Below are 25686 nucleotides of genomic sequence, written 5' to 3'. Positions count from 1 at the left end.
TGTATAGCGTTCATACAAACTACCAAAAAGACATTTTCCAATTTATATATTATATATATATATATATATATATATATATATATATATATATATATATATATATATATATATATATGAACATATACATATGTATATATATACATATGTGTATATTCATCTGTGCGTATTGTTCATTCCTGCCCCACCTTCGAAACGTTTGAAAAAGGAGGCAAAAGTTCTCCCACCAGAAAAAAAAACCATTCCAGCGCAGTTCTGATTGACGTTAATGTTATAACAAAAATTCGTTTTCGTAATTGCTTCTTGAGTTTTTAATGCCATTATTTTTCTTTTAATGGATAGCGGTCACATAAGAGAGAGAGAGAGAGAGAGAGAGAGAGAGAGAGAGAGAGAGAGAGAGAGAGGAGGGATTAATGATGCATCAGTTTCCATTAAGGGAAAATATCCCATTGCGTTTTCCAGCCAATAAACATGACACCGTTCGGATAGGTAACAGCGATTTTTTACGGTGCGAAGGTCTCTCTCTCTCTCTCTCTCTCTCTCTCTCTCTCTCTCTATGTGTGTGTGTGTGTGTGTGTGTGTGTGTGGTGTGCGCGCGTGTGTGTGTGAAGTTGTTGAACATAATAAATTCGTCTGACACTGGACATGATTTTATATCAGAGTTTAATGATCTACAACTGTGATTGTCCTGTGCGGTGATGCGATTCATTTACATAAAACGCCTACTAAAGTCGATTCCTGGCAGTAATTGTTAGCACAGCGTTGAAATTCACTATTTGTGAGTACTAACAACTTTTATAAAAAGTAGCCTCGGTGTCAGGATCATGAATTATTTCCAAATATGTGTAATCACATAGTAATGAGATTTCTCTCACTATAATATCCCTTATCTATATTTTGAAATTAACTAAAGTGAGTGTTTATTATCTTAAATCAATCAACCATTTAATTTCTAAAAATCAATCTTGCCACCCTATTTGCAAAGATAACCTGTACATAAATTCAAGTTTCATAAATTGTCCACAAAACATCATATTTTGTATTATACTTTTCTTTAGGAAACGGTAAATAAGTAATATAATAAAAGTTGTATTGGTACGGACCGAGTGAGTTTATTCCTGCTGGCTGCATTCAGGAATGTTTAAAGGCAAAATAAAAGGGGAGGCAGATCTCATAATGCTGAATGCTCTTGTATTCCTGAATTATTTTAGAGGTATATTGTCTCTAGAGAGAGAGAGTAAGAGAGAGAGAGAGAGAGAGAGAGAGAGCGTGAAAGCGTTTATTTACTAAGGAATATTCTCTGAAATCTGAGATTGTAGCTTAGCATAACAATGGTCGTGTTTACGATATACGCATTCTGGAGAGAGAGAGAGAGAGAGAGAGAGAGAGAGAGAGAGAGAGAGAGAGAGAGAGAGAGAAGTAACTTAGGAGATAGTGGCTCAAAGAGGTATGCATATATCCGAGGAAACTTGTTTTCATTGTGCGAGTAAAGACACGAACGAGAGTAAAGCAAATTTTGTAACTTTCCTGCATTCGTCATCTTGAGAAGATTTTCTTTAAAGTATATGGAGTGATGGTATATTTTGTTTGCAATATTATTTAATAGGCATTTGATATTAAACTTTAGCATTTTAGGAATTATTGCTTACAGTTTTTCTATGAAATATTAGTTATATTCACGCAAATTGGTGTAATATTCTGTAATGTCATTGTCACAAATGTTACTAAACCCAGCTGTAAATAATTACTGAATATTATCTACCACTAATATCTTCCCGCAAAAATCAAATATAAAGACATGGAGATGCAAGAAATCAAGATGAACCAAAAATCATTCATGAAATAAGAAAAGAAATTGGGACGCCTTTCATTTTTGTATTTTATATTCTGATCGGATGACACAAGATTTTGTCGTAAGTCTCCGAGAAATAGGACTTACGAGGTTTCGAGGTTCTGTTGCTATATGTTGAAATCTGATATGCCAGAGAGAAACGATGGACGAACAAAAGGAGGATGGGAAAGGGAATAGAAAACAGATTCTGAAAAAGAAAAGGTGATATGTAATTATAAGTCTCTCTCTCTCTCTCTCTCTCTCTCTCTCTCTCTCTCTCTCTCTCTCTCTCTCTCTCTCTCTCAATTCATTTATTCTGTTCATGTTTTCAGTTTTATCTCTGAAACTAGTGAGGATTTGTGGCTGAACAGAAATGTAAAAATTGAAAGACTGTTTAACATTCAATTATTTTACTTCTTTTTCTGGCTGAATTTAAGTAACAAAATAATGTCTACTTTCAAACAAAGATAACTTGAATTCATTTCAAATTACATTACCTGTTGATGAAGACCGAATTACAATGAAACCACTTGTCAGGTGGCAATGTTTCGTCTGCCTCTTCTTCTTCTTCAAGTCTTCAAGGTCTTTACGGCTAAACATTCCACCTCACTGAAATGACACGGGGCAACCTTACTTAATAAATCACGAACAGCTAAAGTTTTCTTCCAAGTTAGTGACTTAATTATCTCGACACGACGGCAAGTTGGTGGGCACATGAAGGGGATGACACAGCCTCGTTGCACGGAGCTAAACATAACTTCATTTTTCTTTTTGGAGGTTGACTGTCATAGACTGTTTGAAAAATTCAGTTTTGTTTTTCTTGGGATATGTTTCAGTCACTGGAAAAATAACCTGTGTCTCTCTACAGCATCCTTGTTTACTGTAAGTTCTTTTGAATCTCATTTACGATAAAGCCCTTATTATGACAATTATATTTCTTTCAGCTAATAATATTTAGTAATACCTCTGAAACTCTTGGAAAATTAAGACAGTAATCGACACACCTTATCGCGTTATTTAATCAATTATACATGTCAGTCTACAATTAACAAAAATGGGAAAAAATCTTATGTTTTCATGTATAGAAATCACTTTTTTTCTTTTCTTCCTTATTTCACAGTAAAAGTTAATAATTATCTTTATAGCCCGGAAATAATAATAATAATTTTATCCTTATGATAATGTTCTATAGAAAAAACACGAAAGCATAAGCAGACAGAGAGAGAGAGAGAGAGAGAGAGAGACGTTATAATGCAGTATGAGTTAGCAGAAATTACGTAAATTGTGCCAACTGCTTACATAATATAAATTCCGCCCCCAAAAAGTAATTATCTCAAAACATCTTCACAAAAACTCGGCGTTTATGAGGCTTCGCATCCTACGTGGTAGCCAGCGGCCTTATATCCCCTCACTTTTGACCGTCACGGCCGCCAAAACTTTTATGAGGGAGGCAGATGTTGACTTTCAAAGTTGGAGCCTTTTCATCATCGTCGCTGTTTTGTGGGTGAGCCGTTGCAAAGGCAATTTGTTCTCTCGCATTTTCTAATAAGAATATTTCATTAGCGTATTTCTGTCCATTCCACTTGCAGTTATTTTCTTAACTATTATATTGTTTTTTTAGTATATTATATATTATTTTGTAAATATTATATAGTACTATTTAGAATAATTATAGGTGTTAGCTCAATGAAAGTATTGTATTCAGTATTTAAGGTTGAATTGTTTTGGTAGTAGTTGGTAAAATATATTTTTATGAAATTTCGATAATATAAGAAGTACAGCTCTTAGTTTGTTGGTTGCCAGGTCACAATATTTAAACAAGTAATGTATAAAGGTTATAAGTATTATATAATATATTTAATATCTATATATCCTATATATATATTATATATAATATTAAGTATATACATATCTATTATAATAATAATATATATATATATAATATATTATATATATTATAGATGATATTATATAATATATCGGATGTATATATATATCTATAATATATATATTATATATAATTATATATATATAGATATATATAATATATATATATAATATATATATATTTCTATGCATATTTATATATATATATATATATATATATATATATATATATATATATATATATTGAATAGTACTGGTGTATTTTTTCATATTAGTTAGGGTGTGAGATTTCAGTTTTGTTGGAGGAGTCGTACTCAGGTAGTTTCCTTTCGGAAATTATAATTGTTTTTGTTTCTTTTCAGACTAGTTTATGTACGTCTCTTTTTGCCCTGACTGCATCAGTCAGTAGGAGATTCAGTAGTCAGTATGGGAGCAGCTTGAGTCAGTTTGGACGTTCTACTGAGGAGTCAGTGGTGAATCGACGATGGGTATTGCTTACCTCTTGGCCTCGACAGAAGGTGGAAGTCGTCCTCGTCTGTTTTGTGGTTTCATCCCAGGTGGCAGCGTATGGCTGTTTTGATGACCTCATCCTGAAGGACGACCCCGTCTTGACGTAGGATCTCATGCGTGATCTGTATCATCTTGTTTCGACCATTTCTGCAACAAGTGTTGTTTTAGCCCTGTGATAGTTGATTCTTCTTTGGTAGTGTTTATTGCGACAAAGCGCTCATAACTTATATGTAACTGTTTATTGTCGTAATTATTTTTGGATGGGTTGGTTTTGCTAAATGTAGTTTACATGATTGAGGACATTTGTTTCACATATTTTACTTATTTTGTTTAATGTAATGTTTAAAGGCATATTATGCTTAACATATATTTTACTTTAGATAATTAAGCTGCCAATGTAATGTTTGATTTAACGTTATGTTTAATGCATTTTTTTATCTATTTAAATAATTAAGCTGCCCATGTAATGTTTGACTTAACGTTATGTTTAATGTATTTTTATTTTATTTAAATAAGTAAGCTGCTCATGTAATGTGTTTAATGATTTGGTCATTTAAGTGATAACTATTTTGTGTAGAAACTTACCTCTTTAGTGTAGTCAAATGTAATGCAATGCAGTTTTTAGTCATTTATGATTTTTTATTTTTGCAATTTACTGTTTGATTATCCCGCTGATTTGTTTTTTGTTATGATTTAAAGTCCTGACTCATTTCTATATAGTGTAAAGTACTGTAAATAATAGATTAGTTTAAGGTTACTTTATGGCTTTTGTTAAAGCTCCTTCCTCCTTTGTTTGCCTCCACTGCCGCCAGTCATTCCAGTCTCATTCTATCTCATTATATATATATAGATTTATATATTATATATATATATATATATAATATATATAATATATATATATATATTTCTTTATATCTTTGATATATATATATATATCATATATATAATATCTATATAATATAGAATATAGATATATATATATATATATATATATATATATATATATATATATATATATATATATATCTATATATATATATATATTATATATAGTTATATATCGAGATATTATATATATATATATTAATATGTAATATCTTATATATATATAGATAGATATATTATATGATATATATAGTATATTAATTAATCTATATAGATATATATATATATTATATCTATATATATATATATATATCATATATATATATAAATATATATATATATAATAGTATATATATATATATATCTATATATATATATAATATATATATATATATATTATATCGTATATATGACAATATATATTATATATATATGATATATATAGTATCTATATATATAAATATATAGACATAGATAGATATATATATATATATATATCATATATATATATCTATAGTAATAGATATATATATATATATATATATATATATATATGTATATATATATATATCTATATCTATATATATAGATATCTATATATATATATATATATAGATAGATATATATATCTATATATATAGATATATACTATATCTATCATTATCTATATATATATCTATATCATATATATAGATATATATATATATATATATCTATTATATTATACCTATATCTATATCTATATAGATAGATATACATATATATATATATCTATACTAATATATAGATATCTATTAATATAATAGATACATATATCTATATCTATCTATATATATATATATATATATATATATATATATATATGTATGTTACTTCTTTCTGTTCTTCCTAGAACTTTCTGTTACTTCTTGCAAATAAACACCATATTCTTTAGATGCTTTAATATAAAGTCAGTGGCCCTTATGGGCTCGTTCCATATGTATAGGGTTTATCTTCTAAATAATAATAATAATAATAATAATAATAATAATAATAATTAATAATAATAACGAATACAAAGTAAACTCAGAAATTAACACAAGTGTAACAATGATAAAACTTTCAACCAATTCATTTTGACAGCTCTGCCCAAAAGAACGAAAAACTGAAAGAGAGAAATTGAATTTAGGGCATTTCTTAGTGTCAGGCAATCCGCCCAAAAGTTAACACCCTCCCCCAACCCGACCCCCCTTCCGTTTTTACGAAGTCCTCTCGCTTGGGGCAAGGAGAGAGCAAACCTTGTTAACAAAAACTTGTGTCAGACGCGTCACTATCAGCTCCCAACAGTCATACTGGATGGAGGGAAAGAAAGAGGGAGCTTCCTCTTCCTTCCTCGTGATTCTTTTTCACTTTGATCATTCTCCCTTCTTTTAGTTTATACGTCTTTTGAAATGTCTAAGTGAGGGATAGTTACGGGAAATGAAATGTGCATGAAAACTGGCAAATGAAATGAGCGTAAATGAGATGGACGAAAGAATATATGTATGTGAGTTACTCACAAAATGGAGGATTCTTTGACATTGTAAATTCTGTGTGTGTGTGTGTGTGTATGTCTGTCTGTCTGTCTCAGTGGAATAATGGAAGTGGTACGAATAATTTATAAAATGAAGAATTAAATGACATTATCTTCTCAACAACTTAATGAAGGTTGATAACTTTCAAAAGCACTGTCGCCACTTGGGAATAGATAAGGTGCGGCAAACTGGAGAGCAGTTACTGGAACTGATTCTGAGAACTCACCAGCCGAAAGAAAATGACGATGACCCTAACCTACCGGAAAATTCCTCCTCGGACACCATTTGTAGAAGTCTTCGTGAGCTGGGAGACATTGAAGGGAAACTGGCCACAAAAGATTCAGAAATTCACGAACTAAATATGTTCAAGGCTGCTCGTGTAACTATGAACAGACTAAATGACCAAATCTCGACTTTGGCAGAAAACTTTTGCCCAAAATCAGCAAGTCGATCACTGCCGTAGGAAAATGAAAAGACACTTTTTTTCGGAGACGAGAATCTACGGGATGTAATCCTATGAACCGGGGAGACAACTGTCCTGAGGAAACGATGAGAGATACCAACATGGATCGTGCAGGATGCTGGGTGAGCTAGAAGCTCGACTGGACGCCTCCAAATTGCATTATTTACTGCGGCACAAGTGTCTTCATTGAAAAGAAGGACCTAGATTATGTATTAGATGACCGACGATCATTCATCTCAGAACTGAAGCGTTTAAAAAGAGAACATCGCGTTATATGTATGTGAACTTGTGCCCTGTCTGAAAACTGACTTGCATGATAAGATCACCTTGTATGATAACAAGCTAAGGAAATGGCGTTCTGCAAAAGAAGTACACTTCATTAAACAAACTGCTCAAGTTTCAGGTTCGGTGCTGGTGAAATTGATGATATATAGTGACACTATGTGCTTCAACGACCAAGAGGAATTTGATTCAGTCCTGGATAGGTGTAGTGTGCTACGATTAACATCAGTCATAACAAACATTTACAAATGGGGTTGTTATAACTGCTGTGAACATAGCCGTAGGAGGCCGGGGTTGGGGTGGGGGGGGGGGGGGGGGGAGATACAACTGCTCCCTATGGATTTGGGACTGCTAAAATTTGGGGAAATAGGTTGGGATGTTCGGGTATAAGGAAAAAAATTCGGTAATTAAAGAAAATATCAAGTATAAGAATAAAAATTATGTTAAACTTGTATTTGTAAGAACTACGTGGCAGTTATTTCAAAACATGAGTTCAGAAACAATGATAATAATCGATCTTTCGGTGACCCTTTAAGTTTATACATTGTTTGTAAGTGCTTTTAATTCATCTCATTCTTGTATTCATTTTCATACTTAGGGCCTTCAATGATGTAAATGTGTTTACACAGTTACAGATTTCATTAACTGATTACTTTAAAATAGCAATACTTGTGCATTCAAATATTTTAGATTCTAAGTTCTAATTAGAAGTACTCCTTAGAGAAGGGCTAACTATGCGTGTTTAACTTGATGAGATATTCTAAGAAGCAACTCTATATCAGTAATTGAATCATTTTGCATTTTTTATCACGGCATGGGGTACGTTTTGTTTTGCAAATATTTCTTGCACTTGTGATAAATCTAACATATAGGAAATTTAAGCTGAATTTATTCTGACTCCGATGCTGATGACAAGAGTGTTTTGCTAGTCTAGCAATATGAACTTTTTTCATAAAATTATAAAGGCCAGACATCTAGTTTATTTATATTGAAACGTCCATAATGTAAACAACAGATGTTATTTACTAATTCTCAATGGTTTGCATTCTATGACAGCGCTGTATCAACAATCAAGTCTCTCACATCATCACTACTATGCTAAAGGTATTATATGTAGTAAATACATCATTTTACTGTTTTATAAGTCTCGGTAATTTTTTTATTTTCAAACGGTTGAATTTTATGTTTTTTGAGCTGTTTAAAAAACACTTTAGTTACAAGCATTCTTTGTAACAGGACGCGGTCATGTGCTTTGGAGTATAATATATGTATCAGGTATATTGTAAGTCATGGCCGTTGGTTTTTATTTGATTTTATCCTCTCTCTCTCTCTCTCTCTCTCTCTCTCTCTCTCTCTCTCTCTCTCTCTCTCACACACACACACGCACGCACACACACACACAAACACACACACGTTTTTATAGTGTATTAATAAGAATGTATCTTGTTGTTCAACTGTGCGTTCTCAGATTCTGTTCTTTCATCAGCAATTGTCACCCTACCCTATCTTATTAATTTTCTCTCCCACCTCCTGCCATAAATAAAATGGAAATAAACTGCAATCATCCTCGTAAGTATTTGGTGTACGTGACTAGATGATAATTAGCGATAATATCTACCTACAACTGAAGCATGTTTGCTGATTTTCATAAGTATGTCTCTATATTTATGCCAAGTAGTCAGCCTCGCTTATCTTGATAAGTTTATTATTGATAACATTTCAGCTCTTCCATCCTAAATGATATATCTCCCATTCAGGAAAATATGCCTCACTTTCGCAAATAATTGTTTGATTAGAGTTCCATTTAAATCCTTAAATGTTTCTTGGTATAGCATTTACTGTTTTGGTACACTGGTTGTTTTCTTCTTCTTCTTCTTCTTCTTCTTCTTTGTTTCTGTCTATAGGGCACTTGTTATTTGGTAAATTTACTTCTAACATTCATTTTGGTCGTAGATATACATTTTTGTATATAATGGATATTAAATATATTTATGTTACTTGATGACAAAAATAAATTTATAGCACTTACATATTTCTAGTATGCAAGTAAGTAAGTTTTCTCAATTATAATCCTAGCAAAGTTATTAGAAAATACTGTTACTCTCTCCTATAAGTTGACGTTTCGTAAATTTAAAGAAATTGAGAGTCATTGTAGTATCATGTATATTTTTCGAAAAATTATAATTCAAGCAAGTTATTGGAAAATAATTTTACACTCTTATCAAGAACTTTTGTAAATATAAGAGAAAATAGAAAGTGTCATTTTGCTATCTTTCATAACAATAAAAAAAAATCTTATTTTTTCATATGGTTACGTATGAATGGCTTATAAGTTTAGCCAAATTATCAGAAAACAGTTTTACACCCGAACTTTTGTAAATATAAAGTAGAGAGTGTCATTTACAACCTTGCATAAAAAGCAAAAAACTGTTCTTATTTTCAACAAAGGTTACTCATGAGCAGTTTGTAATTTTAGCAACATTATCAGCAAATACTTCTACACTCTTGTATAACCAGGAATTTTGTAAATATAAAGTAGAGAGTTATTTTACTGACTTGCATGAAACAATAACATAAAAAGCAAATTCGTATTTTTCACAAGGCTACCTACAAGCAGTTTAGACAAGCAATGCTACTCTCACACACACTGGCCAATTAAGCGAAGCTAGAGAAGTCTCAAGTGGGCTCTTGAAAACCCTCCGTGCGAAAAGGTCACGAACTTTGCCCTTGTAATTACGAAGGTAGATTTTTACATGCATGTTTTATCTCTGAAGATATAATGTGAATGAATTAAATAACGAAGATGAAATTCGAAATAGTAAAGACAGGTATTTCAAGAAACAAATTATTCGGATATTGGGATGATAATCTCTAATACTTGGTACCAAACAAACCTGTTCTAGAATGGGTAATGATAAATATTGAAATTATAAATTAATGTCAGGACATTTGAACTGAAGTCTTGAGCCCCAAACAGACCGGTTTAAAAGTAGGTTACGGATAAACTTATGAATTAATTAATTGATTATTTAAAGGATGGAAATAAGAAAAGAAGACACTTTTTAAAGGAAATAAATGAACTTAATGAAAAAGAAATTCAGTTCTTAACAATGCTATGCTATTATTACTGCTAAAATTCATTCTTTAACTTTTGAATGATGGATAATCCCTTCATATGCTACACCTGTAATGCATTCATTTACCTATATGGTCGTTAATTTCTGATATTAGTAATGCTTTCTACAGTACACGTGGTATAAGTATCGAATTTGTTTTTATTTTATCATTCACAGTATATTTATCTACCTGAATTGTAATTGTTTTCGGGTGACACATGTATTTTTTATTCTGTATCATTTTTCAAAATCAGGAAAAATTAACTATTACATAACAGAAACAGTTGAGTTAAACATCCAACGACACAGTATAAAAAATCTGTTCTAATGTTTTCATTCTCTCTCAGTTCCAAAGTCAAGGAAATTAATATTTTAATGAAATATACGTAATTCTGTTTTAATCGTACCATAGTCTAAGTAGACGCACTCATAAGAGATGAGCATTTTTAAAATGTACTTTTATCAAGATAAGATGACATTCACGAAATGCATAGAGGTATAATCCCTGAATCTGAATCTCTCAGTAGTTTTTTCTGCTGAACCTGAAATATGTTCTATGAGAATGGTAACATTATCTAGATGAACTATATCCTTCAAAATTTCATGTAAAACGTTAGGCTGTTTTTTGTAAAGTTAGTTCCTCGTGTCATTCAATGAAAGTACAGCTTATCTTGAAAGGATTGTGTACATAATCGGTATTAATAAGCCAGTTCTATTATTTCGATAATGATGCCTTTTCAGAAAGGCATCTCTTGCATAGATTTACTTCGCTTCCACAATAGGGGATTTTAATATGATATTCTTCGTTGGTACGGATATTACACTTATATAACAGAGTTGTAATGTATGAACAGATATGTCAGTAATGTTGAGGGAATCAAAGACCATTTTAAACTACTGCTCAAAAAGAATGAATATCCTGATTTATGTTTGAATTACACAGAGTCTTTTTTGAAGAAAGGCTGTTATAATATCTGATAAAATACTTGGATTATAGTATTCATTTTCTGATGAGTAGTAAAACTTTTGAACGACTGAATAAGGATTTTTGACGAGATCCCGCTTTAATTAAAAGTAAAAGGAAATTAATTTTAAAGGTATACTATTTGGGCTAGTCAGTAAGCTCTTTAGAAGGTTTTCGTTCAGATTAAACACTCACGCTGGCGCACGCACACAAACACAAATGCATGCATACACATAAGCACAAATATGTATGTATATATATATATATATATATATATATATATATATATATATATATATATATATATATATATATATATATATATATGATATATATATATATATATATATATATATATATATATATATATATATATATATATATATATATATAGTATATATATATATATATATATATATATATATATATATATATATATATATTACCAAGGATCTAACCTCGGCAATATTAAAAAGGGTTGGTAGCAATGGCGTTCAGCTAGGCACTGGCTAACATCCATTTTCTCTCTCCATCCCTCTCTCTGTCTCTGTCTCTGTCTCTCTCTCTCTCTCTCTCTCTCGAAAACACTCCCCACCCCCCCACCCCCTTTCCATTACCTGAGGCAATTAAATCAGACTCGTGAACTACAAAAATACATTTATTTAAAAGCAAATGTTTTTAACAAAATGATTTAATGAAAGGTTGAACTCAAAATCCAAATAACTCAGATAACCCTGGGGATAACCTGATAACTAACATTAGTTTAGTCATAAAACTGGGCATAGTCATAGTCTAGTAACACCACGAAACATGAGCAAAGTTCCCATTTCTAAATAAGTCACCATATCAGATCCCCTTTGTCTCAGATCCGCCTATAAGAAGACAGGAGAACATATCCATAAGCAAAAGATTAAATAGCAAAATAAAAAGGTCAAATGAAATAGAATATCTTTGAAACAATATTCAAAATACAGACAAGCCAAGCTTTTGGCCAAAGAATAAGTATGCTTACCCATTCAACACAGATTATACACATTGGAGGAGCCATTTTGACCCCTCACCGACTCTGTAGCTATATCCCATCTTGGCTAACTTGCTTTCTCATTATGTAGGGAAAAAGCTCGCACAAACACACGAACTAACACACATTGTTCACACCCAAGAAACCGCCTCTGTCCAGATTCATAAGGCATATCTGCAACCGCCCGTGCATAGAAACAGGACATGGTCTGATCTGCTTAGACAGCAACTTCGACATTGCGCCACCCGAGTAAGATATGTCAGCACTTCCAAAGCTTGTCACTTCGGGCCACTGTTTCCAAGGAGAAGCTAAATTGATGATCCCTACATTCTAGAAGTGTCGCAGCCCATCACGTCTCTCACTCAGAAAGAAAAGATACAAATCGCATTCACAACCTGCCTAGCCATAGCTCATACAAAACAGAGAACACATTGGCCAGCTCAAAAAACACCAAATATAAAAATAACTGCATGTCTTTGGCAGTACAATGTCTTTCATATAAAATAAATTTGAACAGCCTGTATCCGGGCTATAATAACTGTAGAGACATTTCCTCATCTTGAATTTTCGATGCTCCCGTATATGTGTATGTATGGTCTGCAGCTGCACATACTCATGAAACATGCTGTAGAAAAACGTCTCCCAGTGGAAGACAACTGACGACTTCCGTAGTCCAAAAGCGTTGTAAAACCTCTTAGACTTGTAGAATCTTTCGCATGTCGGCAACATACATCTCTCTAGAAGTTGAAGGACGTCTTGCTGGCATAGGGGAACGATGTTTATGGTGTTTCAGTATGTCAGTCATGTCATTCGGCAATTAAAGAAGAATTAACATTAGACATAGATCTCTCAAACAATGACCTCAAAAATTCTAGGAAATACTAACAGAACATTTTCCCAATTAACACCACTAATTTAACCACTGAACTAATTTCTAACTAAAATTTGTGAAGTAACTTCATAAGATCGTTAAATCATAAATTACTACTAATGATATATATAAAAGACCAACTATAACCCGGTAAAGAAAATATTAAATTCTCCAACAATATAAAAAAAAAAGACTCGCCAACCCCATACATAAATTAGTACAAGCCACTCCAAACTAGCAAAAATGAGAAATCACAAAAACTCGGCGGACTACTGTCCTCACATTTTAAACTCACCATTACTCACAAAACAATAAAAATTAGCCCGAAAAAAAAATGAGTAACAAAATCAGCCCCAAATTACCACTAAAAATGTTCTCTCAAGCTCTGATATTTCACTAACTCACAAAATCAGTAAGAACTGTTCAATGTCTAACAGCAAAACCCTTTTACTGTTTATATAATTAACCTACATGACATATAATGTCGAACACCCCTCCTATCTAACTCACATACCCCGACAAATTATATCTCCTGTCTAAAATAGAAATGCTACTTAGAGCTTAACCCCAATTACGATATCTATCGCAGGAAAAGAAAAATAAATAGAAAAAAAATAATAGTAATAATAATAAGTGAACTTCCCCAAAAATGCAGGATGTATCATTACGGAATTGGCTACCGCAACAATCCCATCGACCAGAAATGACCGGAAACAACCCCCTTACATAGTACATCTTCGTGGAATGCCAAAATCAACATCTCCGAAAATAGTGCAAATCTCCAAGTAATCAACTCCAAAGGAAAAAAGTCAGCAACCGGACTCATCACGGCATTATCAGCAAAAATCCACCTGTGAACACCCTAGGTGCTTTGAACCGCACTATAGATTTGTCTAGTGAGACTTGCAACCTCAGAAACCATTATTCTCCAAATATTCTCCAAAAATTCTATACTAACACCATATAACTACATTTCACAAACTTATCTCCAGGATATCACCAAGATGCCCAAAAAAATTTTCCTAAAAGACATAATTCCCCCATGACATTAACCCAAGTATACGGGATAAACCACAGAAAACCACAATTCAATTATTATATACCGCCAAAATACCCACTGGTGAATATGAAAATACAACACCTACATAAAACCACAATGCAGTAATGCCACACTCCCCTAGGAGCCACAACACCAAAAGAACCACAATACCCACCTCTTCAGCTCATAAAACCACAGATCACCACCAAAAATTATAACCACAAAAAATCGACCAAAGATTATAGCCACAAAAGAAAAACTCGGCCCTCCAAAAAAATCTTCAGTAGTAATATAAAAAAAAATACCCACATATCATCATATTAATAATGATACCACCCCAGCAATAAAAATATTCCCCTCTATTTCACCAATAACCACATATCACCATATTCCCATATATATCACCAATAACCAAATGTGGAATAAAAACCAAATATCCAAAAAATATCATTACACCTCCAAGTAGGGTCATCAAAAATGAAACTCTGTTCCCGAAAAATGTACTCAAAGTATCTAGCTGATACACCCGAAAATATTGCCACATATCTTCTCTCACAAAGGTTTCCATTTGCATCAAAATAACTGCAAAAAACTACGCCCAAAACATCAAACTAAAACATAGCACTTACCGCCATAGGCCTACACTCTGGAGCATCTCCAAGGAGCTCAATATTACTGTCAAAAACTGTAAACTCTCTGCTTAGCATAATTGCTGAGAAGGGCAAAAACTTGGCAAAAAATTGCCGAGGAATTCTAGAAAAAATCATCAGTGTGCCATAACTCATTACAACAAAGCCATAAATCCAAAGTGTCTAAGCAAAGGCATCCCCATATTTACTTCGGCAGAGGCCACCAGAAACTTAACCAAGTTTCTTATCTCTGGCAAAGTTGCCACAAACACAACAAGGGTATTGTGCAAGAGGCCAGCAATTTCTGGAACACAAATATACAGAAACAAAAATGTAGTGCCATTATGTAAACATTCAAAAATGCAAAAATTCTCCCTTTAAATCTCTTGCAGCATCAAACGACTGAAACTACAAACGCTTTCCCGAATAATGATTCCAAGTCACGAACTGAGATATTAAAAAATCTACACAAACTGTTCTGAGAGAAAAATAAATTCAAATTCGCTCATGATAAAAGAAAACTTACGTCAGCGATGGCTAACATCCAAAAGGGGAAAAGAAAATCCAATGGCACTGTTGAACTGTTCCCGTGACACCTGTAACATCTGTGACTACGTGGACTTCAAGCAATTATCTACTGAACCCATGAAAAAAACTCTAGGGTTATCACAGAAAAAAAAAAAATTTAACCCCGGCAAAAGAAGACCGGTAGGTTTTCTCACTTCCCTCAATTTCACTTTTACCATAGTCTATGAAATGGGCATTAACACAATATCCTCCGATAAAACACCATGATATTTGTGGTTTGTACCTCCCCATTTCCACAAACATCACCACCCTAAGTTCTCATTACACCAACCCCATTGTTACTTTCAGAAATAACACCAATATTAGTGCTTGCCAGTATCACCAATATTAGCAATATCACCTACAAATCATTGTCACATTCACCAAACTTGTTACCACCGTGAACTCCAATAGAATCCCCGTCAATATCTCCCATAATAATTCCCCGTATCACCAGTATGGGCTTTAATATTACCACTCCCCAGTATCACCACCATTGGCATCACCAAACACATCACCATTAGCATCACCAAACACATCCCCATTAGCATCACCAAACATATCACAATTCTAAAATAATCTCCGTATCTCCAGTTCTAATCACGCCCTCTACCGTTGCATAAACTATAGGTCTGGGCTCTGGACTGTGGGCATCCCCCACGAGATCACAATGGCACGTACTAATCACCTGTACTCTATTTGTTGACTGGCCCTCCAAAAATTTCACCAATCCTTTGCCCTCTAGGAAACATCATGGGTGCGATCAAAATCTGAACTTGAAGTCATAAAAAATCTCTTAAACAGTTTAAGGCGTTCTCCAAAGTGTAAGGAAAACTTGCACCAAATTAATTCATATTCATTTTCTCTTTACGCAAAAGAAAGAACAAAAATCGTTCTAAAAGAAACCCTATGGGCATATCACATCAGCTCTCAGTGGGGGTAACAGCTGATGGCATTGAACTTTGTTATCAAGGCCAAACGGAGGTGACAAGAGAAAACAAAAAAAATAAGAAAAGGACTCACCCCCTCAACCCCGGTACAAAGAAAATAAAATTCACCCTCCCTTAGGCACTACCCCATGGTTCACACTAGCCTGGTTACTCAGCAAAAAATAGACTGAGTGCGTATACATGAGAGAGCACTGTCTCCAGGACAATTAAGCACCTTGAGAACTGAGTTGCATGTATGAAACCTTTATATGCATACATATGTATTAAAAAAAGAAAAAAAATGCATTGCCTTTAAACGTGCTAAAATAAAAAAGACTCATTACATTTTGCTCCTATGGGAAAAAAATATGGTAATCTGAACCACCTCTTTAACTCCAAAAATGATTCACACACAAAGTTAGAAAGAAAAAAACACAAGGAGAAAAAAAAATGTAACACTCGCGCCATCAATGAAAGGACACCATTTGCGTGAATGTATAAACACGCGAATACACACATACTTGCGTGTGTAAAAACGACTTAGGACCCGAGCAGCGAGCACTTCAGTAAACATACACACTTACAGATATCAACTGAGTGACACATCGCATGAAGGCGTCTCACAGTAGACAAAAATGCTGACCCTAATTGAATTTCTCCTCTCAGTACCAAAACGACGGCTCACTAATTCCTATCACTATCACTTAGCAATTTGAAATCCTAACACATTTTTACAACAAGTCACTCTCAAAACAGCCTCTTAAGCTGCCATTAATATCACAAAAGGCATAAGACAGTTCCTACATAGCTACCACCACTCTTACTGAGGATCCAACCTCAATAATCTTGAAAGGGGTTGGTAGCAATGGTGTGCAGCTAGGCACTGGCTAACACCCATTTTCTCTCTCCATCCCTCTCTCTCTCTCCCTCTCTCTACCTCTCTCGGGTGCAGTATGATGTACAGATGCAAGAATTCTCTTCATAAGACACTCCCCCTTACTATGACGTCACTGACACATAACGAATTCGTTCAATTTGGAATATTCCATGACGTCATCCATCACCTGACAGACGGGAGACAAAACACTAAGTGTCACAAAGAGTTCACGGATTGATCCCGCTTAAAATCCAAACTTCAAGCGGAGTGGAACGACCACTGACTGAATGTTGACTATTACCATTTCGATGGATGTAGCATCAACATAGAAACCGTTTTGACACATTCACTTATCGATCTCCTGAACTGGGAATAGTCAGCTAAATTAGTCCATGCACTTGTATTGGTGCTGAAATATGGGTATATGTCCTACACAGATAATATATATATATATATATATATATATATATATATATATATATATATATATATATATATATATATATGTGTGTGTGTGTGTGTGTATGTTGTATATATATATATATATATATATATATATATATATATATATATATATATATATATATATATATATATATATATATATATATGTATGTATGTTGTATATTATATATATATATATATATATATATATATATATATATGTATATGTATGTAGTTATATGTAATATATATATATATATATATATATATATATATATATATAAAACACTGATGAGGAGGATGTAACGACTTCCTAAAAAGGGTCACTTTATTCTTGACGTTACGTAATGGAATTATTACATTTTCGAGGGGAGTACAAAACAAAATATAAATTACAAGAAGGCTATGAATTTAAAATTTTAAAATCAAAGTTGCACAATGATTACAAATCTAAAATAACAAAAAGAACAACTAAAATGACAACTTATAAAAAAAAGAGAAAACATAAAATCCACCCAACATTTTTTTTTTTATGAAAGTTAATGACTTCAGTTTTAGGGCGAGCTTCCATTAACCATACTCTCCTAGTCTTTGACTTTTCCCTTCAGTCTTAACATTGCCACTAAATAGGTTGGTCCAGCTCCGCTTAACTTTCGTAACTTATTTTTGAGGTGGGATTTAAGTGGGATTTAATTTAAGTTATCGTTTTAGTTGTTCCTTTCGATATTTCAAATTTTGAATCATGTATAACATGATTTTTTATATTTTAAACTCATAGCCTTCTTGTATATTATTTATTTATTTTTTGTTCAGCCCTCGAAAACGCTATTTGGATATATATATATATATATATATATATATATATATATATATATATATATATATATATATATATATATATATTTATATATATATATATATATATATTAATATATTTATATATAAATAAAGGTTTTTTGCCATGAAGGAAAAAATGAAAAAGCGAGATAGCCAAGTACTTTCGGTCCTGTTCGGACCCTTTACTGAGGCAAACTGATTTTTACAGAGAACAACATAGTCAAAAGAAGGCTTAATATACAAACTGACACTACAAGATTAGCAATAAGGGCGATTTTCACTCTACAGAAAGAAGGAGCCCCCTGAGGGTAGCCACACCTTGAAGGATACACGCAGTAAACAAGTGATTCTTCCAGAAAACAGTACATTTTGAAAAAAACACGTGAGCATATACAATTTAATATCATGAATTTTTACACAAATTTTCCCCCAAAAATTATTATTAATGAAAAGACGAAAGAAAATATAAATATATATATCGAGCAAGAGAAAGAGGGAGAGAGAATATCGAACCAGAGAGAGAGAGAGAGAGAGAGAGACAGAGAGAGAGACACAGACAGAGAGACAGAGAGAGTGGGTGTATGTGTGTGTTCGTGTGTATGTATGTATTTGTGTTTGTGTGTGCGTGCGTGCGTGAGTGTTTAACTAAAAGAAATCTTCTAAAACGCCTACTACCCATTCAAAACAGTATACTTATAAAACTAATTTCCCTTTACTTTTAATTATCACGGGATCTCGTCGAAAATACTTACTCAGTCCTTCAAAACTTTTACTACTCATCAGAAAACATTTCATCAGATAGTATAACAGTTTTCCTTCAAAAAAGAATCTGTGTAATTCAAACATAAATCAGGATATTCATTCTGTTTGAACAACAGTGTAAAATAGTCTTTGGTTCCCTGTACATTACTGACATGTCTTTTCATACACTAGAAATCTGTTTTATAAGTGTAATATCCGTACCAACACAGAATATCGTATTAAAATCACCTATTGTGTAACTTACGCAAGCGAAGTAAATCGACCTGACGTCGCTTAATGAATATAATTGGAAATGTGCTTTCAAAAGGCATTGTGGTCTGAAAACAGATCATTTGATATAATGATCAGATGGAAATCCTGAGTAGGAACATTGTGCTGTATTTCGAAAATGAAAATAATCACTTTGTCTAACAATGATATCTAGCAGTTATTCTTGTCATTAACAAACAATGGAATACAAATATTCTTGGTGTTTGTATTATGTTACGTGATGCTATGTTATCAACTATGTTTCATTGTATTTTATATGCCATCGATTAAATCCTCTGTTCCAGCATTATTCTAGCTAGCTTTGTAGCGCCAGACACCTCACCCCACCACACATTTTCTCGATTCTTAGGAATCAGGCTACATGGATCCACCATGTCGTCACATTTGTGTAAGTGCATAAGTTTATGTTTGCGTATTTTTTTGTATACCTACGTAAATAGTTCGTCAGTTATTTTAGGGACATAAACAGCACTTAAATAATAGAAAATAACGCGTATATCCAATGCAACGTGTTAAAAGTATCTTATGAAGATATCTCACAATTATTTATGAATTATTACTTTCAAACGCCTATTTTATTACATTTTGACGGATATGAAAGATGGAATGCTATTTATATAAGATATATATCATAGCGCGGTTTCTGTAATTATCATAACGTTAGATATCAATAAGCGCTTTATAATTGTGAATTCTATAGCTTATGTAGATTTAGGAGCTGTATAGATGACTACACCTGAGTCTAATTCGAGTTTAACTGACGGTCGATTTCGAGACAAAAGAAATTCTCGATGTAGAATGGTTCTGTTTGTTAGCTGCCTTCGCTGCTACATAGACAGCTTTATACGAATGGCGAAATATGCAGTGGCCTGGGAAGTGTACCGGATGTTTTCTAAAGCGCTGAAAAATTTCTGGTAATAAAAGATGTAGAACGGAATGAGGGCCGTTCATATCAGGCTCCATAGGACACTAATACAAAATTCAGTATCATTTATGAAATAGAAGTACGTGAACTTAAGCAGATCAGTGATATGGTTGCATAAATTTGGAGATAATGGGTTGCAATTAAGGATATTTAAGAAAGTAAACGTAACCAGGGATGTCTAGACTCATTAAGATAATATACATACATACATATATATATATACCTTACCAATAAGATATTCATTCATATCTCATATATATATATATATATATATATATATATATATATATATATATATATATATATATATATATATATATATATATAGAGATATTGAATGAATATCTTATTGGTAAGGCATTTTATATCTTTGCTTGTTCAAAGGACTTAATCTCAAATGAATATAATACAAGTAATTTAATAGTGTACAGGCATCAACACTAATGCGATGTCTTTCATGCATAAATGGGCTCTGGAAAACGATGGTGGATTATCTCATAAACGAAAATCATGATTGTGACCATTCATCCTATTAGAGTATTTAATGTTGCTTCCCACAATTCGAAAATATAATACAATCATAATACAATTTTAACTTGGTCTCTAAGATAATTGTAGGTATTTATAAATCCTGTGATACGTGGACATTTTTGCAAAACTTACTTTTGCACGTGCCTGTTATATCCATAAAATGACAGTGTTTACAGGCAGATATTTCTCACTCTGGATGACAGACATATTACATGAGCTAATATATATTGTACAGGTATTTCTAGAGAGAGAGAGAGAGAGAGAGAGAGAGAGAGAGAGAGAGAGAGAGAGAGAGAGAGAGTGGAGACTTTACTTATCTTCATATAAACAAACTTACGTGCTTCATAAAAACTATCTTGTTGACCTTAGGTATGTAGTCTTCACTATTCCTGAGTTGACCCCATATCTTTTTCCTTTGTCCTTCAATTTAAAACACTTCTTTATGACCTAAAAATCTTTGCGTCTTACTTTCTAATTTCACTGTCAAAGGCACGAACGCCAAAGCCGTCTGGACTACAAATGGTGGTCACATCTTCTAGGGCCAACTCATGTAATCCCATTCTACGATGGTTAACTATTGCTTTGTTGTCATATATCTTCTTCACTTCTGTGATCAAGAGAAACCTGAACATTAACTGTATCTTGCATTCCAGTCTGTCATCATGCATGCATACTTTACATACACCTAGGAATTTATATACCGATTAAATTTGCATGTAAAACGGAATTACAGTTAAAGAAAATGAGTTGTTCAACGTTAAAACATTTTATCTTGACACCGAGGTCTAGTTCATTTACAATATTTATTAATTTTCTATACACACACACACACGGATATATGTGTGTATATATATATATATATATATATATATATATATATATATATATATATATATATATATATATATATATATATATATTATATATATATATATATATATATATATATATATATATATGTATATATATATATATATATATATATGTATGTATGTATGTATGTATGTATGTATGTATGTATATACTATATATGAATAAGTTGATCACGAAATATAGGAAACGTGATGCTATGTATAAATAAAGGTAATGCTACGGAGGAAAAATGAAAAGACCAGAAATGCCGAGATCTTTCGGTCTACAAGACCCTTTACTTAAGTCACAACTGATCAGAACAGAGCGGAAACAGTAAAAGTAGGCGTACTATACAAAATTACATTACAGGATTAACATAAGGTCCAATTCACTTCAAAAGGAATGAAAAAACGCCCGTGGGTAAGGTTAGAGATTTTAAAGGCAGACACTCACACGTGGTTGCAGATAATTTAGTCAGAAAACAATACATTTTTTAAAACAAGGAGGCAGATTTAGTACACTCCCGAAAATTAGATTAAGGATTTAGCTGCGGTGCCTGGTCAAGGGAATTTTATTCAAAAAACAATACATTTTGTATTAGTAACATGAAATTTACTAAAATGTTCAAACAATGAGTGAGAAACAAACATAGGATATAAATATAGCGAGCATAAGAGAAAAAACAAATTACAATAACTGAAAACATGTGGGACTACTTAATTAGTAGTTAATTCATTTATTTCAAGGTCCTTCATAAACATTTTACAAATATATGGATCCAAATGGTACAATCCCAGACTAAGATTTAGGTTGTTTTTATTGGTGATTTGTAATTTATAATTGCTGATTCTAGTAAATTTCTTGAAACAATCATTAGACCCAGCAATTACAGAGCTCTCGCCCCAATTTATACAATGAGATTTTTCGCTCAGATGGATAAACAGTGCATTTGAAGTCTGGGGTGTTCTAACCTGAATACATATGCTGCTTATACGAACATCTAAATTTTTGCTTGACTGGCCGACGTAAAAAGACGGGGGATCTTTACGAGGAATTTTGTAAATGATGCTGTTTTTTTGTTACGGGACTATTCTTCATTAACAAATCTTTAATGTATTGTTATAAGAGAGCACAACATTAACATTAAAAGATTTAAATATTGATTTTATGGTTTCAAATCCACAAAAGCAAGGTAAGCTAAGTACATTTTTAGGGGTTTCTTTTTCAGTACTAACAATACTATAGAACTTTGTGTGAGCTTTTTGATAACATAAATCAATTATATGAGGTGGGTAGCAAAAATATTGTGGACTCGTAATCCACAAAGCACGTAAGAACATGGAGAAGAAAATTAAAATTTTAATATTAAGATGGTGGCGAGAATAAAAACGTACAATGTTAGATTATTTGTGGGTTTCTTATGAATACTGAATTTACATTGGAAAGATTCTCTATGTATTATTACATCTAGGAAAGGGATGATTTTTAGGGGATACGTGTGATATTCGGGAGGTGTTGTCTTTCGAAGAGGAGATTAGGGGCTACCCATGGCCACTTATATGTGTGTATATGATTTATGTTATCAAAAAGCTCACAAAAAGTTTTATAATAGAAACCCCTAAAAATGTACTTAGCTTACCTTGCTTTTGTGGATTTGAAACCATAAAATCAATATTTAAATCTTTTAATGTTAATGTTGTGTTCTCTTATAACAATACCATTAAAGGTATGCCAATTAAGAATAGTCCCGTAACAAAAAAACAGCATAATTTACAAAATTCCTCGAAAAGATCGCCCGTTTATATATATATATATATATATATATATATATATATATATATATATCTTATATATATATATATATACATATATACACATTAAGTTAGAAATAAAAGACAGTGTGCAAAGTAATTTCGTGTAATTAACACATCTTTTGGGCACAACAATATGTTAAATATACGATAGTACTTGGCACTCTGTCAGTTCAGTTTTAGCTTTTCTAGTAGCTTCAGCTAATAGAATCAAATGCTTACTTTTGTTATTTGTAAGTAATATATATATATATATATATATTATATATATATATAATATATATATATATATATATATATATATATATATATCAGAAACTAGCAGTGTACTATAACCTAACCAATCAAAATTATTGATAGTCGCGTTAGCATCGAGAGAAAAATTTTATTTAGGAAGGTATATTCAACGCTGCAATATGCAAAGAATACATATTACCAAATATTATCCTGCAGTTTAGCCAGGCGTAGAATGAAAGATATTCTTGCATCAAATATGCCTTTTATTAAAAAGCAAACTTAATTGGATGAATCAACGGACTTTGAAAAAAAATTATTTTTTTGTAATGTATTAGTTGTGACCGAAATTATTCATAATTTTTCTTATTGTTTTATTTTTTTTATTAGAATTCATATATACAAATGAAGGAGTTTCTGATATTTTAATCAAATGAATTAGCCATTTGGATATCGAGGTCCTTTTATTTATATAAATTTTGGAAAAGACATTACAATAATAATAATAATAATAGTAATAATAATTCTAAAAATAATAATAATATTGTTGAATAAAAGGGCAGAATTCAGTGAATTAATCTTATATATTATCTTTTCTATTTTTCTTATTGCTTGCTTCTCTGGCTCAGCAATATATTTTAATAATTGGCCAATATTCATTTTGAGAGAAAACTAAATAATGCTGAAAGTGGTATTTTATGTAGAACAGGAATATCTTGTCAATACTGGTATTATCATTATATTGGTGCACTGGAATGGCAGATCTCAGTCCAGGTCAAGCAGAGGTCGTCGTCGGTGTTGATATCATTCCAAAAAAGAGATCAATGTGGGGGCGGGGTCGTCTCTGGTATTCAGCTGGTATCAATGCTGGTGTTCTGGCTTATTGCGACGTTTCGACCTTCTCGTAGGTCATCTTCGTGGCTGGTCTGCCATAGAAGTAAAGAGATGGTGTCTGCATGCCGGTATTCATAGCGGCTCGAATTGCAGAGCTGATTTCTCATTGGTTGAGTTGGTCTTGGGCGAAGTCGGGGATCTCGAGTTGATGGTCGCAGGGATTCAGCCCTGCGTGCACTCGAGTAGTTTGTCCGGAAATGAATGTCTGAATTCCTACCTGCCACCAGAGTCCTAGCTTCCTGCTGGTGCTCCTGAATATCTGGCATTGTTGGGTGGTCGTTCGCTGCTGATCTTTGGGCAGCGGTAGGGAGGAGAAACATTTCTTGAGTTAGGTTTCTCCATTCCTGTATGGAGGGCTTCCAGGAGGCGCAGATGTCGGGAGTTCCTTCTTATTTTTTTATCATGTGCAGTCCTGGTATGATTATTAATGGCTCCTTCTTGGGCATGGCAGGAGATTCTCTTGGAAATTTGTATGGTGGTCATGCCTATGTATTTGCTGAGGCATCCTCAGATGGGGCATGTGTTTCGGTAGTCTACGTTCATCTTCTTCAAGGGATCCTGCACGGGGACCACTGGGTTGTTCCTCATCACCAGGCTGCTAATCTTCTTCGTTTCATAATAAATCATTAAATTAATGTTCTTATCCTGATTGATGGGGGTGATGTTTCACTTGATGATGGTCTTGAGGGCTTGCTCGTTCTCCGT

Source organism: Macrobrachium nipponense, chromosome 38, assembly GCF_015104395.2.
Source record: "Macrobrachium nipponense isolate FS-2020 chromosome 38, ASM1510439v2, whole genome shotgun sequence".
NCBI lineage: Eukaryota > Metazoa > Arthropoda > Malacostraca > Decapoda > Palaemonidae > Macrobrachium > Macrobrachium nipponense.
The sequence above is the reverse complement of the archived record's forward strand: the minus strand, read 5'-3'. Positions refer to the sequence as shown.